The following is a 25,000-nucleotide window of genomic DNA, read 5'->3' as shown; positions in this document are numbered from 1 at the left end:
GTCATTTCTTACAGCTATAACTGGTGGTTAAGCCATGTGTTCTCTTACTAGTTATATTCACTCAACCCATCACTTCTTTCGTTTAGAAGTCATCGAAGGGAACAACATATATATATATTATATATATATATATATATATATATATATAGGGATCCACAGTAATATCCATGTTTATCTAGATATAATATGTTTTACTAAGCTTTGTAAAACATATTATATCTAGATAAACAAGGATATTACTGTGGATCCCTCTATTGATTTCTTAGAAGCACGATACAGTGTTTTTATATTGCATATATATATATATATATATATATATATATATATATATATATATATATATATATATATATATAATATTGTGTGTGTGCCCGTGGGTTTGTGTGTGTGTATATATATATATATATATATATATATATATACATATATATATATATATATATATATATATATGCATATATATATATATATGTGGTGTGTGTGTGTGTATATACATTATACATAACATACACTACAGGACAGTGGAAATAATTACTCAACAGCTTTTTAGTTTTTTTTCTAAAATTAGGTTAGATAATAATTGTGCATCAACTTCCATAAATTATACACAGAAAAATATTGCGAAAATATCAGATAAAAACGCAATGAGTATTTATAAAATATAACAAAATAAATCTCATATTTTCATCGGTGTAGTATTCACCCCCACCCATTTCCCCAAACCTATTTTAATCTTAATCTGTCTTTCGACGTGAATTTTTTTTATCTCTCTTTTTTTAATTTTTTTTATTCATTTTTACTTTTCCTTACTTTTTCATCAGCGAGGAGAATACTGTTCACTAATTGCTTCTTCCACGAGCTTACTGGCGACGGCTTTCAAATCCAAATTACGAAGCGTATCATGATTAACTCCACGAATTCCTGGCGCTCAAAATTACAATGTTTAGAGAACATTTTTTCATTTGCACACTTTTTTTCTCTTTTTTTTCACGAATTGGGACCCATCACGATTTAGAGGGCTGGAATGATTTGCTACATCTGCGGTAATCTGTTCCCGTGATGTATGTGAAGTTGCTTGCGTCTATTTTTTTGAAATTATACATACGAACGTGTTTGCATTATATATGTATATGTGTATATATCTATATATATATATATATATATATACATAGTATATGTGTATATATACATACATACATATATATATATATATATATGTATATGTATATATATGTGTGTGTGTGTGTGTGTGACGTTTAATACTATGTATCCAGGTCTATCAGTCAATCTATTTATACATTCATGTACGTACGTATATATACATGTATTTGTAAGTATATATATTCCAGCCTAGCCCTTCAATCCACCAAGTATAACCTAGAAATACCAGATACTTAATTTACTAGGGAAATAGGCTATGAAATTGTCAAGAAATTGGCATAAATCGCCTCCCCTCCCTTGGGATCAATCTTGGAGCCACAGAACTCTTGAATATATATATATATATATATATATATATATATATATATTATATATATATATATGCATAATGCAAGTACACACGCACACACATAAATACGAGTATATATAGAATGATGATTATTATATATATATATATATATATATATATATATATATATATATATATATATATATATATATATATTCGGAGTTCTGTGGCCCCAAGATTGATCCCAAGGGAAGGGAGGCGATATAAGCCAATTTCTTGACAATTTCATCGTCTATTTCCTTAGTAAATTATATATCTGGTATTTCTAGGTATACTTGGTAGATTGAAGGGCTAGGTTGGAATATATATACGTATAAATACATGTATACATACGTACGTACACGAATGTATAAATAGATTGATTGATAGACCTGGAAACATAGTATGAAACGCTTCATCTGGCCGTAAGGATTTCCAGCTGAAGATTTAAAGAACGAAAGGGGGAAAGAAATAAGTCTGCCTTGAATCCCAGACCTTCCCAAACACCGGAGTGTTTACTAACGGGTTTTCCTCGAAGTGAACCGAGGTCATCTGACGACGACTGCAAAGAATTCCACCACAGCCCGACCTCTGAAATTAAAGGAGCACTATTGGGAAATGGGCCAAAGGGTCTTGTGTAATTGTCACAGATTCCGTGGAACTGTGAAGGTCAGCCATCGCGTAATTTACTCCTGAGAAGCGATTCCTCCGTTATGGCTGCCAAGACATTTCCTGTGAGGTCACACCTGGACTGTAATGTGTTCCGACGATTATTTCATGACGGTGTCTAGATCTTGCTTTCGCAACTTGAAGCAATGCACTGCACTTGCTGGTTAGTAGAAGGTTTAACATTCCTTTAAATGCGACACCAGTATTTGCCTCGAGTCAGGCAACTCTAGAGCAATCTTTCAGGCTTGCAAAGGGATTATGATTGTTTCATGAATTAGTGCTTGCTTGTTTTGTGTATGTTTGTATGTGTCTGCACGAGATAAGTTTGTGTGCCTGGATAAAGGTAGTGCCGTCAATGCGTCTCAAGTGGTGTACTGCATGCATTACTATAAGGCGTTTGCAGAGTCCCTTTGGCTCTTGGCTGCACCCAGTTTTTTAAAGCCTATTGCTTCTCCTCTGTTCCCACTCCCTTTCTTCCATCTTGCTGTCCAACCTCTCTGGGTTTTCCCCCTAGTTTCACCTTTAGATCTTTGTTTATTATTTATTTTCGGGATTTGTCTACCTTGTAATTCAACCACTCCAACTCTTTTTATTTTTTGCGGTTCTTAAGCGTCGCATTCCTGGATATGACTCACTTCTTGTTTTGTAGTTTACATCATTACATATTATATAGTATATATATATATATATATATATATATTATATATATATGCATACATATATCATATATATATGTATGCATATATATGTAAATAGTATAAATGCATATATATTATATATATATATATATACATATATATATATAATATATATATATATTTTTATATATATATATGTATTATATACAATATATATAATATGTATATATATATATATATATATACATATAATAATATTTATAATATATATAATGTTTTGTGTGTGCGTGTTTATGTGCTCCCAAACTCACTGATTTGCAACCATAAGAAAAAAAAATACTTATCGATTATATTATTATAATATATATATATATATATATATATATATGTATAATGTATATAGTATATGTATGCTATGATACTGTATTTATATATAGATATGAGTATTATATATATTATATAATATATATATAGATATATATATACAGTTTGTTGTGTCCTGGTGTGTGCGTGTTTTATGTTGTTTTTCCCAACTCACTGATTTGCACCACTAATGAAATCCTTATCGAATTATATAATATATATATATATAGATATATACTATAGGTATATGTATATAGTATATGTATGTATATCCTGTTTTTATATATATATATATATATTATATTATATATCTATATAAATATATATATATAAAGTTTGTGTGTGTGTGTGTGTATGTGCGTGTTTTAAATTTTTCCCAACTCACCTGATTTTGCCACCATAGGAAATACCTTTATCGAATTAATTAATATATATATATCTATTATATATATATATATATATATATATATATTATAATATATATATAAATATATATATATATAAAGCATTTGTATGTTTAATACCTGTATTTATATATAATATATATTATAGATTATATTATTTATTATTATTTATTTTCTCTGTTTGTGTGTGTGTGTGTGTATGTTTGGTGTTTTTTTCCCAACTCACTGATTTGCACCATAAGGAAATACTTATCGAATTATGTCAAGATTTTACACCCATGTCACAGGTAACCTTGGCAGTCTCAACAACGCAATAAATTTCCAGGTTATGACTTGTTTCTTTGAGGTATTTCCTCTATAAACTTATCCCGCATCAACTACACCATGCACGAGCGTGCACGCGCGTTTTTTTTTTTTTTTTTTTTTTTGCGGGACAGGCATCGGTTACTAGTCCTTCGTCAAGACCTATGTTCCCTTTTTTTTCGAAGAGTTTTCCACACGCCATATTATTATTGTTATTATTATTATTAAAAGGTAGGAGACCCTCTGCCAAGCATGTCTTGTTAAAGGTTATTGCTGCTACAGCTGCATTAATTTTATAGAGAAGAACCTCTACAAAATCAATGTAGCTGAAGCAGCAAAAACCTTAAATTAGACATTTTATTATTATTATTATTATTATTTTATTATTATTATTATTATTATTATTATTATTATTATTATTATTATTAACCAGTAGATGAATCCTATTCATATGGACACGCCCAACTATGGGGCCACTGACTTGAAATTCAGGCTTCCAAAGAATATTATGGTGTTCATTAGGAAGTAGCAAGAGGAAATAAAGGGAAATACAGACAGAAGAGATACCACTTATTAGGAAAGATAATTAAGAAATAGACATAGATAAAGATGTATCAAAATGCAAGAAGAATAGTATTAGGGTAATGATGCATTGCATTTTCGCCTGAACTCCTGTCGTTCCAATTGCACGACATCCATCTAGCTTTTGTAAGAATAGCCTTGTAGCCTTTACATATAAATACATAAGTTTTCTTATGTATCTCTGCATTAGAGTACCTGTCGGTGTCTGTGTATCCTAATAAATATGTGAATCGGGTCTTGCATATAAACTGAATATTCAGAAAATCATTTAACAAAAAAAATTAAATAAAGAGAGAAGTATCTGTAAGCAAGCTCTCGGCCATTAATATCTTGTCTATTTTGTAGTAATGGTACTGGACAGACTAGTGGATAGACAGATATATAAACGTTTGGGTAAATAACATTTAGGAAGGAAAAAGATAGAAGGAACATTTACTAATTAATCACCAAGGATCTGTTATCCACCATCCTTCCTCACAGGCGCTTTCTGTAGGAGATTGCAGTTCCGGTACTCACTCACATTAAACGCAGCATTATTCCCTCTTATTCGCTTATTCGCTTCCTTTATTAATCTTCATATATTTCCCTCTTTTTCTGACTCTCAGCTCTCACGAGGTTAAGCTTTTAGCTTCGATGTAATCACAGTAATGCACTTTTTCCCATAAAGCCGTATTTCATTCATAAATAAAAACATCTTCATGCGTAATATCATTCTTATGAATACAATCTTCTTATGAAACCTCACGTCTCTCGCCGTGGTTCGCCTAGAATATGGTGCAGTTTGGGCGCCGTCCGTTTTTTGTTTCGTGCGAATTCTGCGTCAAATAAGTAGTTTTAAACGTAATCATTTTGGATTAGCGTTGAAAAGGACCCTTTTGTGTATATTAGAGAATTAGTAAAGAACGTATTTGTTATGATGTATAGACAAAGACGAGCGGGACTGACTATTACAAGCCCACCACCAGAATAGCTGTGAATGGCCTTCACTCCTTAAATGATGGCAGGACCTTCTTTAAAAAAGGTGAAAGTTAAATTGTTCTAGAAACACAGGAGAGGCTAGAGAATTCTGCATTTTGGGTGTAACATACGAATGTGGATGGTTATATTGAAAAACTCATAGAAATAATTTGTCTGTGTATGGAAAATAGACTCCACGTTCAGTCTTGCCATGGTCCAGCCCGTGATAGCCTCTCGCACCACAGTCCACCATATACGTTTGCAGAAATTGTGGTACATTAGTTTGAGCTTCGAGACAGTACGTAATATCCCTACGATTAGGATTTGTCATCTCGAACTTCTTTTATAATACCGTTATTTTGACTCTGGGGCTCCTCTACTCAACAAGACGAATATCTTTCCCATTTACGAGCTTCTTGAATTTCTGTCATCTTCGTCGCATTTCGTTTTGAGAAAAAATTCAGTTCTACTACAGTTTAGAACAACTAAAAAAAACAACAACTAAACTTCATTTTTTTCATTCATGAACTATTGTAGATTCCAGTGAAATTATCTAGTCTAGTTTGTATTATATTTCATACACAATATTTTTCTGATTTGCAGTATTTTATGAAAGACTTACTGCTGGTCAGAAAAACAGTTTTCTGCTTTTTTACTATATATTTTTCCAAGAGGGAAAGCCAGTTTGACTTGTATCATAATGGTCTTTTTTATAGCCAAGAACTGAAGTAAACAAGGAAACGTAATAATAAGAATAATGGCAATTATTACGAAATTATAGCCCTCAGCCTCTTAAAGGAAGAAAGGCTACATGCCAGACTATGTTAATAAAAATATAGAAAGCCAGAGCTAGACAGAAGAAAAGAAACTGTGTCATCTCTCGAGGATTGCAGACCTTGTTTAAATAAAAGTTGAAAGAAGTTAAAGATGAAGATAATATTCCTCAGCTTTGTTTTCCCTCTTACTCGATTCTTTCACCCATACTTCGTCTGTCTTCAAAGGTAACCCAGCTCGTATGTAGACACACACACACACACACACGCACACACATGAATGCACATACAATTTCGCCGTGAAAGATAGGAGGAGCGGGGAGTGGCTGCCAAACATCCAATTCCCAATTTTCCAATTTTGTCAAATTCCATCTTTATTGTAACTTCCACAGCTCGTCACCAGTTGACTTACCATTGGCTGGGCGCCGAGGCAAACCGTTGATATTTATGAAATAATTGAAATATGCTGAATTTATTTTGGACAACGTCAATATGTCAGTGGCCCGAGGGTACTTCAAATAATGGGTTTTCTAGTAAAAATTTCCTGTGAAACCCGGATCTCTCTCTCTCTCTCCTCTCTCTCTCTCTCTCTCTCTCTCTCTGATTTATTTTCGTGTGTGTGCGTGTGTGCGTATGTATGTGCATCCCGGATATTATATTCTATGGTTGTAGAAGCCCTTCAGCTTTTACTGGTCCACTCAAAATGTTGCGCTTCAACTTGACTGTGGATGTCTCTCTCTCTCTCTCTCTCTCTCTCTCTCTCTCTCTCTCTCTCTCTCTCTATAGCTTTTCTATACCGATGGAAGAAGTGAAGTCGCAATTTGGAATTACAGTCTTTCGCAGATATGTTAAGAAATTGGGGCGTGCTTCATCGTCATATTTATTGTCGTCGGCTTTCAAGTTTTATTCTTACGAAAATCGTCGTCCCGCATCGTGACATTTATTGCATTTTTTAAATTTTACATTTGCTATATTTCATTTCCTTCATTTTCCAATTTAGTAAATCGAGGACATAACTGCCAGTCTTTCTGAGCAAGGAGTTTATATAGAAGGAAGAAAGCGAAAGAAAGAGAGAGAGAGAGTATGAGGAGGAAGCTTTAGGAGACTTATAACGTTTTTTCCATTTTATTCAAGAATGACGACAAAAGTCGACAAACAGTGAATTATTTACCGGAGAAAGAAAATTGTAAGTTAAGGGAAGTCACGAGAAACGTTGAGTAAAAGAAAAATGATAAAATAGTGGTTTTTTGAAAAAGGAAACAGAAGAGCCATTCGTAATATTAAAGAAAGAAGAAGTAAAAATAGAGAAAAGCCACGATTTGAAGGATTCGAAAATAAAGAAAATTTACTTGAAGTATAAAGACTGGCGACCATTTTTTTTTCTCGAGGAAAAGTGGAAAATGACAGAAGCGAAATCCACTGAAAGATTTAAAAGAAAAAAAAAAAGAGAATCCTTATCTGAAGATAGCAAACTGGAGCCCTATCTTGCCATTTCACTTACAAGGAAATAAAAATCGAAATAAAAACGCTAGAAAGGAATCCATAGAAAGAAATGGAAAAAAGGTCATCTGAAGAATGAAATCAGAAGCGGCGTCTCCCCCTCCCCCTCCCTTTTTTTTTTTTTTTTTTTAAGGGTCGGAGGGCGGGCGTGGGTCAAAGAGTTTCTCCCGTAATGGCGCAGACGTCATTATGTAAAAGTGTTAATTAACTTGCTTGGCTTCCGGTTACTTTTTCCTCCTTCCCGAATTTTGACGAAAGAGTCGTTCACAAAAGCTTTACTTAATTAAACCGATGGCTCAAATATGTCGCCGAGAGAGAGAGAGAGAGAGAGAGAGAGGAGAGAGAGAGAGAGAGAGAGAGACTCGACTTAGGAATTCTATAAAGTTGATGAAGAATGTGAAGGCAGACGTTTAATTATCGAAATTTTTTTTTCGCATTTTTTTCCCTTTTATTCGAGCAAGATGATTCACCTTATTGGAATTTATGCTCAGGTACGGAAACGTCGATGGAATGATAGACTCTTGGAATCTTGGAATTAGAATACAGGAAAGAAAGGAAAACCCCATTTTTACTTTGGAATTCTTTTTAGCTACGCTGTTTTATCAGTTCATGTTGAAACTCAGACTTTTTCCTCTTAAATCCTGTTGCGTATTTGCTTCCTAATTCATCTGCCTTGTTTCTTTTTTTTTGTTTTGTTTTTTTAGATAAGGTGAGTGAATATGAAGGTACCTCATAACCACTGTTGTTTATTGACAATTAATTTTATGTATATATATATATATATATATATATATATATATATATATATATATATTATAGATATATATCAATATAAGCACTCACAAACACACATAATATATATATATTATATTTATATATATTATATATATATATATATATATATATATATGTGTGTGTGTGGTGGTGTGTGTGTGTGTGTATGCGCACATATATACACATACATACATGCATAGACATGGATATGTATATACGTATGTGTCATTGTTGTTGTCAAACAATTAAGGAAATTGATATCCCACCGTTAACCTCAGTTGTTGTGACGCACGAATATGTATGAAAATAAATATACAGAGATGCCAAAGCTCTTCTCTTAAACGGTAATACAGGAACGAAGACAGGTACTCGAGCCTCCGAACACCTTCATTAAGAAAATTGTCGTGGACGAATTAATCATCCACTTACGGACAAGTTAGCAACATTGACGTGTCGTAATTTTCGCCCCTTTTTTCCACTTGACTTTTAAAAGAGAGAGAGAAAAAAAAGAGAGAATTTGTAACAAAAGATCCCAGAGCACTGATTGTTCTATTGTTTCAGGTAGGAGCATTATTTTTTTTTTGGATGATTCTTATTATTGATGATGAACGCAGTCGATTATTATCAATAATAATTATAATACTCCATATAATTACCGAATGTGCGCCTGAATGAGCCCATGTATGTGTTTATTAACGAAAAAAAAAAATAAAGTGATTTAATCAGTCGCGTCGAGAGAAAAACAAATCACGTGATCAATTAAAGTGTGTGATTGGATAATTCGACGTCCAATCGCAGGCCATGAAATTTTATTATTCAGAAGCCTCCGGTTCTTTGTCATAGATATATATAACTGAATCATTTCTTTGTTGTTTCGTCTCTCTCTCTCTCTCTCTCTCTCTCTCTCTCTCTCTCTCTCTCTATATCTCTGTACATATTATATATATATATATATATATATATATATATATATATATATATAGATATGTTAATTATTATATATATACATATATATACTTACATACACACACATAGTATATGATATATATAAAGAGAGAGAAGAGAGAGAGAGAGAGAGAGGGGGCGAGAGAAGAATTGCAGTGGGACCAGACCCAATAAACAACATGCCTTTGCCTCTACACCTTGTTTTATATATATATATATGTATATATATATATATATATATACCTGTACCATATTTTATTCAAATTCAATTACTTGGTGCTCTACGTTGTTAGGAAGATATATATAATATATATATATATATAATATATATATATATATATATAGTATCATGTATATGTATATGATATATATATTTTATATTTTAAATTAATTTTAGATATTTATATAATATATATATATGCTATATATATATATACGCACACATACATACATACAAATTCTCTCTCTCTCTCAGGAAAACCGATGTATTGTTTAGAACGTTAAAAAGTAAGGAGAGCCATCGTGGCATACTTTCATTGCATTTCTGTCGTCATCATAGTTTTCGTGATGGGCAAAGAAACTCCAATTCTATATGACTTTGCAAAGATCATCCAGAGCTCACGTCTATATTTTCGAGCAAACGAGCTTCCCCCTGGAATACAGTCATTTAGGACTCGATAGGGGTTGCGCTGACAACCACGTAGAGACTGGACATCATCAGCTTAGCGGTAAATACGGCTACGTTACGATTATTGCATAGCAAAGATGCAAAACGCGATGATGCTACATTTGGGCCTGTTTGCAGACGGCCAGATCCACCATTGTTCTTTTGTACTTTATCCAGGAACCGCTGAGTAATGAAACGAGGGGAGAGAGAGAGAGAGCCTCTGATTGTACGTGCGGCCTTTGATGTTTGCAATAAATTAAATACATTAGGCAAATGAGTCCCGGGCTTCTTTCTTCCTCCTCCTCCTCCTCCTCCGGAAACCCTGTTTTCAAGTTGATTCTCTTATGGGTTCCGGTCACGCTCCTCCCGACGTCCAATGACTAAATCGAGCTAAATGCAAACAAGACGGAAAATGCCCACCTGGGAAAGGGCTAATGGCCGGATTATGAAGCTGGCCGTCTCTATTTAGTCCGCGTATTTCCTTGGCAATCAGACAAAAATCTCTCTCTCTCTCTCTCTCTCTCTCTCTCTCTCTCTCTCTCTACTATGTTTGGAACTATAGTCATTTCCTTACGTGAATTCAAGAAAAATTAAAATTAGTTATTGAAGAGTACTTAATTATTGATTGTGGATTCTGTCTCCTTCTTATCGACACGAGTTACTCGAAATTCCTATCTTTATAGCTTTACTAACTATAGAAGACGAACGATATGAGAACAAAAAGGGAGAACTGGAATATAATAATATACATAATGGCGTCTCTTCCTCTCTCTCTCTCTCTCTCTCGTCATATTGTTACGCTTCGAAGCATTGTAGATAAAAATTACTATAATTCTCACGACTTTTCTATGATTTCTTTGTAAAACATCGTTACGCAGATTGATTTACGTAATAGTTCGCGTGAATTGATTTTTTTTCCTTTTTTTTATTATCTCTACGCCAAATTGTAATTACTTTCAAACAACCAGTCATCATTTGCATGCAGTTTCATTGCACGTCATTCCGAAGGTAGATGATGTAGTGGTAGGAATTTGGTTTTTATCTTATATAGCCACGGCCAACGAGTCTGGAGATTTCATTATCGTGGCCTGGCAAATTACCGGTAAGATATCGGAAGCACTGTTGATTCGCGGGTTTACGAGGCACGATAATGGAGGCCACACTCACTCGTATCCGCGGCTGTAGTTTGTTTTCGAACGCCTCTCTGCTGGTTTTAATTAGGTCCCTGAGATTGTTCTAGGTTTTGTTATAAGGCGATCTCCATTGCCAATGCTGGTATAAATAAATGGTGCTTTAGTTCCCTTTAAATCATTTTCGAATTCTGTTTTTTATTATTTATTTTTATTTATTTATTTATTTTACGTTAGTTTGACATCGTGAAGTGATGCTGGTCGTTTTCAAATATATGATTATTATTTTTTAATATTCTAATTTTATTATTCCTACTTTTATTTGTAATATTTTTATTTTTTAATATCGCCGGTAAAGCTTTGAAAATAATCTTCTATTCGCCAGCTTTGTTTTCGTATCACTTCGAGCTAAGGAAGTACAGTGAGCGACCTTTAGATTACGTCACCATTCTATATATATGTAATAATATATTAATATATATATATATATAAATATATACATATATATAATATATATATATATAATATATAGGATCTGGGGGTTTGGGGAGGGGGATTTTTCCAAAATTTTGATTCTTCAGGATTAGCTAACTATAGCTTCGCTTAATCTGAGAATCAGTGTCCTGTTATTGTATACCAGGACTTTTGTGAATAAATGTACATTCTAATCATTCGGAAAACTCAACTCTAGAACTTAACGTTCATTAACTCCAACTTACGTTATTGAGAGAGAGTGGAATATTAGTAAAATTGTATTAATAAAATACAAAAAAAGGACAGGTTATTTTTTTTTATAGAATTTTCCTTTCATTTTCGTTTCCGGATCTTGCTCGAAAATTGGGCATACCTATCTTTCAGTGGGAGATGAAACATTGTTGTTGATAAGATATATTTTATTAACGTAAAAAAAATACAGAGAAAGAAATATAAAAAAAAGTATTAGATCCCTATTCGACTTCATTATTCCTCAAGAATTTAGATTAAGTTTCTCTTCATAAAAAAGAAGCAATTATAATACTGATAACCAATAAATAAAATATAAACTGAATGCAGAACGATGCTATACTTACCCAAGTGTTTGCTTCGTCCCCATGTGTATAGTATTTATGCAAATAACGAATATATATATATATATATATATATATATATATATATATATATATATATATATATATATATATACATTTAAATCCAAGGTAGAAAGGTGAGTGACACTGGGGACTTGGAACAAGTACTTTCTCTCGTAATTTATTCAACATTTTCAAGTAGAATAAACTACGAAAGTACTTGGAACAAGTCCTCAGTGTCACTCACCTTTCTACCTTGGATTTAAGGATATGTATATATATATATATATATATATATATATATATATGTATATATATATATATATATATATATATATATATATATATATATATAATTATAAATTTGTGTGTGATTGTGGGTGAGCCTATGTGTGTGTGTGTTTCTGGTTGTGTGTGAGCCTGTGTGTACATTATGATGTTTACATGTATATCTAATATCTATCTATATCTAAAAATACCTATGCATATGATGGAAAATTTTCAAGATATAAGAAAGAAAAAAGTTCCTACTTTAGAGTCAACCTACCGAAGAAGAGAACAAACAGCGCCTAGTGATTTATTAATTACCGTTTATGATGCAACGCACAAACATATTATTGATACTCAAGCTCGTCACTCCGAGACACCCTTGCGCGATCCCGTTACTCCTCGCGAGCCCATTGCGCGATCTTCTTATTTTGCTGGGGCCCATCGTCGTCCGATTTCGCTGCCCTTCGTCGTACCCCGCTAAAAGTCGTATAGGGAGCCATCGAAGCTGGGTCACTCAGCCTGAAATTTAATTAGTTTTACTATTGGTCATTTCATTTATTGTGTTTCATGTATGTCAGGGAATAACAATAATAATAATGACACAATAATCATATTTAGGTAGATGACCCTTTTTCAAGCATGTTGTATTGAAGGAGACTGCTGCTTCAGCTGCATGTATTTTATAGAAGTTCTTTTCTATTCTTATTATTACGTCTTTTTCAGTATTATTTAGGTTGAAAAAAGAAGAATAGAAAAGAACTTCTATAAAATAAATGCAGCTGAAGCAGCAATCTCTTTCAATAATAATAATAATAATAATAATAATAATAATAATAATAATAATAATAATAATAATAATAATATCGTTTTTTATTGTTTCATGTATATCAGGGAATAATAATAATAATAATTGCAAAGAAAGTAGTAAAAACAAAAACAGTAATAACAAAAACAAATAGTGTATTGCTGTATGTTATTTTAATCAGTTACATGATCACTATTACTCACAAGCAATCCAGCTGAAATGTGGTAATATAATGTTTTATTTCCTTCTCCGGCATCATGGTATCTCATAACGTGAATAAGATATATTAAAAATAAATATTACATACAGCTTCCAAGCGCTACTAACGACGAGAAAAAAAACCCAAGACAAATAAAAACGACGAAGAAACACACACACAAAACAAAGTCACGTCTTCGCAGCGTCCTCTCTCCTTTTGTCTCCGAGTAAACCATACATTTCAGAGTCGGTCTCCTGGCCTCGAACAGACGCCGAAATTATCATAAAAACGAAGTGGCATTATGCCCCAAGAACAAAAGGGCTCCGCAGTACAAGCGTGCCCTTGCAATATTCATCCCCGAATGGGCCGATTTCACATCATAATGGACTTGAAGAATAGAGCTTGCTTAACAAACAAGAGGCTCTGCTTCATGCGGCACATCTCACGCGTATTCCCTTTTCCGTGTTGCTCTCTTCTCTCTTCTCTCCTCTTTTCCTTCTACTTCTCCCCCCTCTTGCTAAGTGCTGGTTTCAGACAAAAGGTTACAATCACATTGCATGGAGATGCAACTATATACATGCGGTATGCTGTCCTCTTTCTATTTCGTTTGCAGTATAAGTCACACATTCCCCTTTCTGTTTTGAGTTGCTTTCTATGCTTTCTACTTCTTATTCCTACTTGTTGTTATCTGTAGGTTCCTACTGCAAATAGGAACATCTGATGGAGGCTGAACTTGATGCTGTAAAAATGACCAACCACGCATTTCCCTTCCATTTTGCGTCTCTATCTTTCGTCTTTCTCCTCAACTGTTTCCCCTGTTTGCTGCTGATTCCAGACAATATAATGATCCTGATAAGATAATTATAACGTGTGTATGAGAAACCATAATAATTTTTATTTTCATCAAGTGCGTCTATGATAACAGAACATCTATCATGGCAGGGATACGTAATCACATGATTTGTGAAGTAAAAATATAAAAGGGCAGTCAGCGTATATGAATGATAGGCATACATACTGACACATGTACGTCCTAGTAGTAAGGCACAAACAAAAGCTCAAAGCCAGATTAGTACAAATAGAAGATATTGATAATTTCACGTCATAAAAAGGAGATATCTTTTCAGGACGGACTGACGTTATCTTCTCTTATAAAGGACGGAGACAAATCAATTTTGATAATGATCAGTTACGATAATAAAGCTCTGAATTGTGAGCAAACACTCCCGTTTAGTTTGTTTACTCGTGTTTGTATTTTGTTAGAGAGAGAGAGAGAGAGAGAGAGAGAGATAGAGGTAACTGTTTCTACGGCAAAAGAAAAGAAAGTAAAACCCAGGGGATAACTTGTATGTATGCGCGTGTTTATGTACGCGATCAAGAGACACCACACACACACACACACCTATTAAAACAAACAAGAATAGAAGCTTAAGCCCATATATTCGTTTGTGTCCGAAAACTTGAGAACCGGAAGTTAGTACTGGACCATCCCAAGGGAAGAAAGCGCATGACAAAAGAAAAGAAAGTATGTTTAAAACAAATAAATAAATAAATAAAAAAATAAATGAAAAACAAAGAAAGGAAACATGCACGTGAATATTTAAGACAGAATCAAACAGGCAGAGAATTAGACAGACAGAATCAAACAGACAGAGAATTAGACAGACAGACAGACAACTAGCCATCATTAACATCAATATAAGAGAAGACAAAAGCGTGGTCATAATGACCACCACCTACTCGAGTGAAAATTCCGGGAAAGAGGGAGTGAGAGTAGGGGGGGGGGGGGGGGGGGGGGGGGGGGTGCGGGGGGGGGGGGGGGGGGGGGGGGGTGGGGGGGGGGGGGGGGGGGGGGAGGGGGGGGGGGGGGGGGGGGGGGGGGGGGGAGGGGGGGGGGGGGGGGGGGGGGGGGGGGTGGGGGGGGGGGGGGGGGGGGGGGGGGGGGGGGGGGGGCTAAGTGAAGTAGATTCTTGACCGAAGGAAACCTTGTTATTTACCGTAAGGCTTTTTAGAAGACCTATTTCGGGAGAAAGAGGACGGACACCACTGGACAGTTGCTGGTTGCTGAGTTGGTGGAGATGAGGAAGAATGGAAAGCATTCTTACCAGACTAGATGTTACTCTTTTAATAGTTATTATGTAGTCAAACAAGGCGCATGGGCAGTTGATGGTCGCAGTTGATGAATGGAAAGGAATCTTGCCAGAGATTATTATCATTAGTATATATTCGTTTATTTTTCTGGGTGCGTTTCAGTTATTTTGTGTGTAGATTTTATGAGACCAATATTTCGTTACCCATTTTATATTCTGTTATTCGTATTTTTTTTTATTTACCTCATTTTTACATTGGATTTGCAAAGTCAAGCATTATGCTATCCATTAACACTGCTATGTCATTCATTGGTTAAGTATTCACTTTTGGTGTCTTCAAATATTAATTTCCAGAGCGGTTTGTAATTTAACTCTTATGGGTCTTTCCCCTCTCTCTCTCTCTCTCTCTCTCTCTCTCTCTCTCTCTCTCTCTCTCTCTCTCTTCGTATTTTTACGCTGGCCTCTTATCCTGCTCTTCGGATCTCTTAATCTCTCGCAATAATTCTTCTTCTTTCCCGTAAACCTCACTTTCACATTTCATTCAGACCTCACATGGACATTCTTTTTCCTTGCAAGGTCTCTTTTTATTGTCTAACGGTCTTCTCTCTCTCTCTCTCCCTCTCTTTATCATCTGCAATTCTCTTATTTCCATGTTCTCCATTCCCCTCTCCGCCTTCTTTGGCGTTTCCCCTCACTCCTGCCCAACCGCCCCCCTCCCCCAATCCCTCCTTTACACATGTTCCGCAATTCTATCGCTTCTTCTGCTTTCTCCTCCCCCCGCCCCCTCCTCCACCTCCTCCTCCTCCTCCTCCTCGTCTTTAACAACCACTCCCTGTCCTATCTTCTTCTCCCTCCCCCATCTCTACCTCATTTCTTCCCCGCCTCCTCTCCCACCCCACCACCCCCTCAGCGTCTCAGACAAAGGGGACCCGGGTAACACAATTTGGCCCCATCTTCAAAGACATCCCTTCAAGCCAGAACAAGACATTTTTACTCGCTCGCCAGCGCCATTTTTTTTCCCCCCCCTTCCATCACGCGCGGTGCTAACTTAGTTTTCCTCGCGACCAAATATTTTTTACGATACGAGGCACATTTTTACATGCAAATGAGGAGACCGAAAAGAAAAGGAGCAGAGGCTGGGGGTGGGGGATGGGGGCGGGGTATAGGCGTCCTGATAAGTAGAACGGGTGGGTGGGGGAGGGAGGGTTCGTATATGTGGATTCCGGGGATTCGTGGAGGGGGAAGGGGAACGGTGGCTGAGGGGAGACTGGTGGGGAAAGGATGGTTTTAGTGAAGAGAGAGAGAGGAGAGAGAGAGAGAGAGAGAGGGGAATGGGAGAGGGCAGGAGGGATATAGAGATTCAGGGAACGCGCGCTCCCTTTATAAGCTGAATATTAAAATCAAGACGGGAGGAAAAGGGCCGAGAGAATTTACGATTGTTGCTAATGATAATTTTTTCCTCTTTATGTGTCCGTCTGTCGTTGCGACTGTGTGTGTGTGTGTCTCTCTCTCTTGTTGCCGATGATGGATTTTGTGTTGCAGGTTTCTGCCTGCTCTTATTATCTTCTGGCCCACTTCGTCTTTGTCTCTATCATTCATATAAATAACTCGATTTCTTTTGTTTTGTTCGACCTTGCAGGACATACGATATCATTCATTGTTTTGTCGAAGCAAATGAGTTGTATACGAACGGTTATATATATAAGAAGAATTTCTTACATTTCTACCCATTTGGAGATAACAAGGATATATATATATATATATATATACATATGTATATATATATATATATATATATATGTATATATATATATATATATATATATATATATATATGTATGTATATATATATATATGTGTGTGTGTATATATATGTGGTATATATATATATAATTTTTTTATATATAGTATATTTATATATATATATATATATATATATATTATAATATTATATATATATATATATATATATATTGTATATTATATATATATATATATTTATATATATATAAATATAATATATATGCGTGTGTGTGTGTGTGTGCGCGCGTGGATCTCCGTGACTCAGCGGTTCCGACCCCTAGCTCACACAGGCAGTGAGTGACCAAAGCCGAATCCCATAGGGGAGTTAAGTCTTGAGCTCTTCTCCTGAAAAATCACTTGTGTATCAGTTGGCCCAAGCACCGAATTAGGCACCAAAAGGGTTCTAGTCAATCGTGGTGGGTCTCAACCAGGGTAAAAATAAAAGGGCATGGGAATAACAAATCCACAAAAAAGAAGAAGAAAAAAAAAAGGATCTGGAAAATCACGAGCATCGCACTTTTGAAACATAATATTTAAAAATGCGCGCAACTGCACATTATTCTATGTTAACATTTTATATATATATATATATATATATATATATATATATATATATTATATATATATATATATATATATATAAAATGTGTGCATGTACTTATGTGTGTGTTCCTTTCATTAATGGGAGAGAACGGGAAGGAACTCTAAACGTATTGGGGTGAACCTTGACCTCGAGGGGAACAACTCTAGAATTAAAAGTCAGTGAAAAGACAAATATTTATTGAAGAGTGGAGATACCAAGGGATTTTTGTTTCTTATAAGCAAGGTCGGCTTTGCATAGAATGTCTGCCAGTCGACCTATCCTTTAAAGTGCGAAATTTACCCTTCAGGAAGAGGAACGTTATAATGATTTTGGAACTACAGAAGAAGGTGGAAAATTTCCAGTATTACATCTGATGGGATTTTGATAGGCCGTATTATCTCGGACCTTCATAGCTTAGATCAAGTTCTCACAAAATAATGTCATTTTTATATTTATTACCCAGAAAATTTCATGTTTTATACATGTATTTGATTTTTCTGTGTGTATTAACAACACTACATTACGTTTACCCTTGCCGTCGTCTAGTCCGAGGCCTGCCTTTCTCACAGCTAGTCCTTCTATAAATATGCTGAATGAAGGTACCTGGTTTCGAACCTTGGAGAGTACGTAACGTCCTGACCCTCTCTTACATCGACGTCCTTCCTGACGATATGGGTACGTTAGTTGTTATATAAAACGTAAAAGAGAATTTTAAAAGATCAATCTAGCACCTTAAGGACATCTCAGGGTCCTTTTAATCTTGAGGGACGAGAGACTCCTTTTCTTCCTACTCAAATAAGAAGAAGAAGAAGAAGAAGAAGAAGAAGAACAGGAAGAAGAAAGAAGTTCAAATAATATCTGATGCAAGAGGAAGGAAAAGAGAGAGAAGAATCTTGAGAAAGGATGCTTTTGTAAAATAAATAGACGGCGTGTTCGTAGTTTATTCACACTAATTTGGTTTCGAGCTGAGATGTATTCATTTATTTGTTATAAATAACGCCTGTATGTAAATTAACAGACCATTAGGATTTTAATAACAGTTTTGAGAGTTAATTTTGGGAGTCAGTTTAGAGGAAGGTTGTTGATTAAGTTACCGGTCCATTAAAGAACCATTGCTACTCGCTTGAGACACGGAAGGTTGCTTTTAAGTACAAATTTTTGGAATGAGTCAGCTACGCTATGAATGTTCCCCACCGCTGGTAACGGAAGCCTTTGTGCCAAGGAGCACGGCGTTCATCACCCCCTGAATTACCTTAAAGATAAGTTCAAATTAAAATTAAAACAATTAAGCATTGCAAATATTGCAAACTCAACTTACAAACCGGTATGTTTTGTGAAAATGCAGAGCCATTTGAAGATGGCAGAAATAACTTTTCATACATAGATATATCCACCTCTCAAAATATTTATACATGAGAGGTAAAAACAAGCTAGAGCTTTAAAGGAAAAAAAAAAAAACATCCAGAGGCGTATCTGGATTCATCTCGAAACAGTTCTTCCTCGGCCGTAGCCTTCTCATCCTCGTAATGCCTTTGAAAATTATCAATTACAAACGAAGCAGTAAGCAAAGCGCAAAAACGACTAACAAACAGTCACTCACGGGTACATATTATGTAACCTTCATTCAGTTCTGGTGGCCGCGGAGGTAAAAAAAAATCCGAGTGAAAGCAAGAAGTGAAATGATTTGACAAAATTCATTAAAGTCAAACTGCACGAGGAAGCAAGTCTTAAGGTCCTCCAACCAGATATCGGACTCCAATAACCTCCTCCTTATGACGCCATCAGTGGCACTTGGCGCAGTGGAGCTAAACCTTGATCATTACGTATGTCAAGTGCCGAAATTTTTACGTGCATGAAGTGAAGTAAAGGAAAAACTGAAGTGGCTAGATATTTTCTTCGCATATCTTAACTGTAGAGTTTTATTTTAGCGTTTTGTAACGTTTAATTCAGTTTTAAAAATAGTATACACGTCTTCATAAAAAATAGTAATTTAAGGAACAACTTATTTGGTTACCATTGTCAGATTTTATCTGTTCGTCTGAATTACATTTTTTACCTTTTTTTGCGGTGTGTGACAAAATACTGTATACCATAAGGAGACTTCTCTCTCTTTAAATCAATGTTACTATTGATAGCTGTAATCTATCTTTTCCTGTATTTTGTCATCTGAGACCAAAAATTTGGATATATCATTTTTAATTAACATGAACAGACGTAAACACTAATAGACATAGATGACAGACAATTTCATCGATGGATACAGATATAAAGAGAATAATTTAAGATACTTTTAAGCTATCATACACTAAAGATTCACACATACATATGTATGTATGTATGTGTACATATATATATATATATATATGTGTTTGTGTGTGTGCGTGTTTGTGAGTGTGTATTCATGGAGATAACATATAACAGAAAATGATAGGGTGAGAAAGATGTCTAAGGCAGCAAAGGTGGTAATGTTGAGAGGAATAACTGAGCCAACTTGCCTGTATGGAACTGGAGCGTTTAAGCTAAATATTAGTAATAAAAAAAACGGTTGAAGCTGCTAAGACGAAATGTTTGCCAACTATGTGCGGAGCAGAAAGAACTGAAATTGTGTGATATATTAGGACACTTGAGAGGTAAGCTGATTAAATGCAAGACGATAGGTTGATGACAAGTGTGTACAATCTGGAAGTGTTCAAATGACAGAGAAAAGAAAGACGTAAAGAACTGGATAGATAAAACGGAAGATGAATACTAAAGGAAGGGTCTTGGTGTGCAAGGGGAAAGATAGTGAATATCAAATAGAGGTAGATAAAAAGAAATAAAAATTGAGTGTATTGTTTCAACATGCTGTTGATAAGCCGTCAGTGTGTGGGTGTACAATGGGGATAAAATAGTGAAGTATTATATAAATAGAGCTCGACATTTATATTTTTTCTAGACACAGATCACGTTGCCTTCCTGTTATGTTTAGATCCGTTTTGTATAACTATATATCTAATTTATACTATATATATGTGTGTGTGTTTGTGTATCCATATATATTAATATAAATAAATAAAATATATATATATATATATATATATATATATATATATATATATATATATATATATATATATATATATATATATATATTACACTGTATGCATATTATGCCTTTGCACGTTGTTGCTGGAACCTTTTGGGGGGTCGCTTTTTGCCAACGCAGGTGAGAGTTCATTCATTTTACCACCCCCAAGTATTTATAGCCTAGTATTGGTATGCAAATCCGAAAGTGTGAGGAAGTCGAAACCCTAAGATATTGTAGCATATATATATATGCATGTATGTATGCATTGCTTTTAGGCCTATAAATATAGCATATGCAAAACCTTGCGTGAATATATAAACCCGTGTATGTATGCAAGACAGAGACAATCAGACGGACTCGAATTATGTAATTTTAAAATGACAGCCGGAGGAGACATAACATCTAGCATTTTCCCCTATCCTCCCCCTCCTTCTCCACATTCTCTTCAGCTCTCTATTTTCTGTTCCTCGAGGGACCTCGAGCCACGAACCTATTTTCCAATTACAATAATGGCAAAGGAGAGAGATTCCGAACTCTAATGCTACTGAAATTGGACAACGAGATCGCGAGACGCCCCCAAAAGCTCGGCTCGCATATATGATAATGTATACCCTGTGCTTAGGCTCCGTGAAGCACGGAAGTTAGGCATTATCGAAAGCCGAGGGGATAATTAACCCCCCCCGTAACGAGCGAATTCCCGCCCGGAGATTGGACAGTGCCTGCCGAATTCCGCGCGTCCTTCGCGTCAGTGTCGGCCGTTGTCATCGTCTGTCGTTTTACCGGGCTTACGTCGTTCGAATGGACAGCGAGTCGTTCGAAAGAGTGGCTGCGAGCTCGGTCAATTCGGTCAATGCCGCATAGGTCAAGCCTGATCAAAGGAGGTCAGACGCATATTTCGCATTACCTGACGGTGCTTGCATTACCGAGGTCGTTGGTGCTAATGAGTTGGCGCCTTCAGCGTCGGGCCTGCAAAGGTTTCTTTTAAATGTCTTTTCATGGCTGCATCCGTTGCTAATGCCCCCGGATGCATTAGCGCTCTCCATTTCATAAATTTACACTGGATGCTTATCTTTACTTACAGTATCCTACTTATAGTATCCACACCCTCTTTTTTTTTTTTTTTTTTTTTTTTTAGCTGTCTTATAACGAAAGAAATTAACCTACTAATGCTCCCAGTGGCGCAAAGGTCGGATTGAATCGGATGAGTATTGGTGAAAAGGATAAGTGAGCTTTACTTATAAAAGTGAGGATTAAGATTAAGTGCGGAAGAGGGAAAGATGAGAGTAGGAAACTTAAGATGAGATTTGGTAAGAAGTATCGTCTAGAAACGACCAGGAGAAGGTTTGACGCCCCACCAAAACCTTAAAGGAAACATCTTCGATCCGCTTTCGGGTAGGGATTCATCCCAGAGTTTAATCCACTTTTTCATTGGAATCCATCGATATCTTTTGTTGGGAGGGCGGAAAACCAAACGAACATTCAGTCGGACGCAGTTTGAATATATAACCTCCGTCCATCTCCGTTGTCGGTAATTATAGAGCCAAATGCACACAAATCCTTTTATATTTATTTCACTGCATCAGTCTCCTTAATTAGCAAGAATCCCAAGACCAGAAAATAAAAGAGAGACCGTGAAAAAGAAAGGGATATCCACTGGTCCTTACTGTAATAATTAAACAGCATCATGTAGATTTGCCTCGCGTAAATGGGCGGTTACCATGCACGTTAAATGCGGAGGGAGTGAGGGAGGGAAGGAGAGAGAAGAGAGGAAAATGAAAGAATTAAAAATAAGTACGAGCAAATCGATGAAACCCGAGGACTGGGCCTGAGTCTGGTCTCGTGTTCAAAATAAACAGAATATTGATAGTAAACAAGATTGCTTCGGGTTCAGCAGAGCTTTCTCAAACTCAGACGAGGCAGAATCCCTTGACTCCTTGCGAGAGAGAGAGAGAGAGAGAGAGGAGAGAGAGAGAGAGAGAGAGAGAGAGAGGGGGGGGGGGGGGCTGGTGGGCATGTGTGCCAATATTGACCATCGTACTATTTTATTCGTGGCCCTGATACACCGCAGAATTTGGCGAAGGGAAGGGAGGAGAGGTTCAAGGAACCACCATGCTCATTTTCATTTTTTTTTTCTGTCCTATTTTCTTAAGTTTGTCTTTTTTATACTTATTCGCCTTCTTCCTTCAGAGGAAAGTTCCAAGGAAGAGCAGTGCTCTTTTATTTTTCGATATATATATATATATATATATATATATATATATATATATATATATATATAATCGAATACTACAGGAAAATTATAATCATTTTCCTGTGGTATCCGGTTATTTAATGGAAGTCACGTGCATCTACTGTGATTTTTTGTGAATATATATATATATATATTAGATTGTCGTATTCCTTCGTGTAGTATCGTTCCTAGCATATTCTTTTATATATACCTCCTTCTCCTATTTCTCTCTTCCTCATCCATATTAAACGTAGTTTATTTAGTACGTTCTTTTAATTTTCCATCTTTCTACATTTCCTCATTTCCCTTAGATTTCATGTCATACCGAAAGAAACGTGGAGCAGTTTTATATGTAATAGAGACATCAGTTATAGGCACCACTTTAATTATTTTGCTGCTTCACAATGCTCTCCGGCAATCAGTTTTGAAATGTGCGAAGACATTTTTAAGTGTCATTCCACCTATATTCAGAAATACTCTTTGGCAATCATAGCTCCTGAAATTCACGATCTAATAGCTAACACTTTACACGCATTGAAAAGCTCCCAAGCTTGTTCTTGCTTTCGTTTTCCTTGATTTTTATAGTCTTTCATCCTTCAAGAGGTCGGTCCTTTCCTTTCTTCAGTTCTCTTCAAGGTTGGGCGTGATGGAAGCAATGGGGTTTGTAAAGAAAAAGTTGAATATGGACCTGCAATGAGAACAGCGAACGCAGCAATGTTACAAAGCTCTGCAAGTCGTGTTCTGTCGCTACTAGAAAAGGTGACAGCGTTAAGAAAAAGCTTTTATCTTTTTTGTTTTTATAATGTGGAGTGATGGTGGAAAAAGATAGGTCAGCAGGGAATGAAAAGGGGTAGGCGATAGAATACCAACAATTGTTTTGTGGAGAGAGGTAAGACACTCGGGTGAGGGGAAAGAGGGGAATTGGTGGAGAGAGGTAGGACACTGGGCGAGGGAAAAGAGTGGAATTTGTGGAGAGAGGTAAGACATTGGGTGAGGGAAAAGAGAGCGATTTGTTGAGAGAGGTAAGACACTAATTGTGGGAAAAAGAGAGGAATGTTTATGACCCCAGTGCAGTGGTTGACAGGAGGCAAGAAGTAAGACCACTGTGATGGTTAGGTGAAAATATTATGGTGTATTACTTAGAGGTTTGAAAAGAGGTTAAAAGGATGACACTAATTGGGGAAGGATCTAGAAAGAAGTAGAAGATAAGAATGATGTTAGGAAAAACAGGTTGGAAAAAAAAAACAAGAAACTAAGAGTTGGAAGGGTGTTATTGGGGTAAGGGAGTTAAGACACTGGAGATGGGGGTGTGAAGGTGAGAGGGGGGCGAGGGGGCGGGGTTAGACATTGAAGGTTGGCCTCTCGGCCTCCGCGTTCCCTCAAGACGGAAAGCAATCTGATTAAATTCCTTCCCCCCAGAAAATTTGCATAAATGGGGAATAGTATGTAATCAAGGAGAAAAACTAGTTTACCTTTTTTTAATGAGGAACGGAAATGCTAAAATCAGGGCAGGTTGTGTGTGTGTGTGTGCGTTTTTTTTTTTTATCTTTCGGGTTCCGTTAATGTTTATAAAAGCTATTCACTTTAATTCTTCTACCCCATTTGATCAAAAATGGAACAAACGCGGGCACAACACACACGCCACAACACACACACACACACACACACCGCGCAACACACACACGCACACAC

The 25,000-nt window shown here is 35.8% G+C and overlaps 1 protein-coding gene and 1 long non-coding RNA gene across 6 annotated transcripts in view; one reads left to right on the top strand and one right to left on the bottom strand.

Annotated features, from left to right (window-relative positions):
- LOC135202253 (uncharacterized) overlaps positions 1-25,000 on the top strand; it is a 1,045,919-nt gene that overhangs the window by 267,043 nt on the left and 753,876 nt on the right. The window lies entirely within an intron of this gene.
- The window catches only part of LOC135202254 (uncharacterized), a 113,810-nt gene continuing 101,413 nt past the window's right edge, over positions 12,604-25,000 (bottom strand). The window contains exon 5 of the long non-coding RNA XR_010311697.1: positions 12,604-13,050. This is a non-coding gene — a long non-coding RNA (uncharacterized LOC135202254). The remainder of the gene's footprint in view (positions 13,051-25,000) is intronic.

This window comes from Macrobrachium nipponense, chromosome 30, assembly GCF_015104395.2.
Source record: "Macrobrachium nipponense isolate FS-2020 chromosome 30, ASM1510439v2, whole genome shotgun sequence".
Lineage (NCBI taxonomy): Eukaryota > Metazoa > Arthropoda > Malacostraca > Decapoda > Palaemonidae > Macrobrachium > Macrobrachium nipponense.
This window is presented reverse-complemented; position numbering and strand designations above follow the sequence as displayed.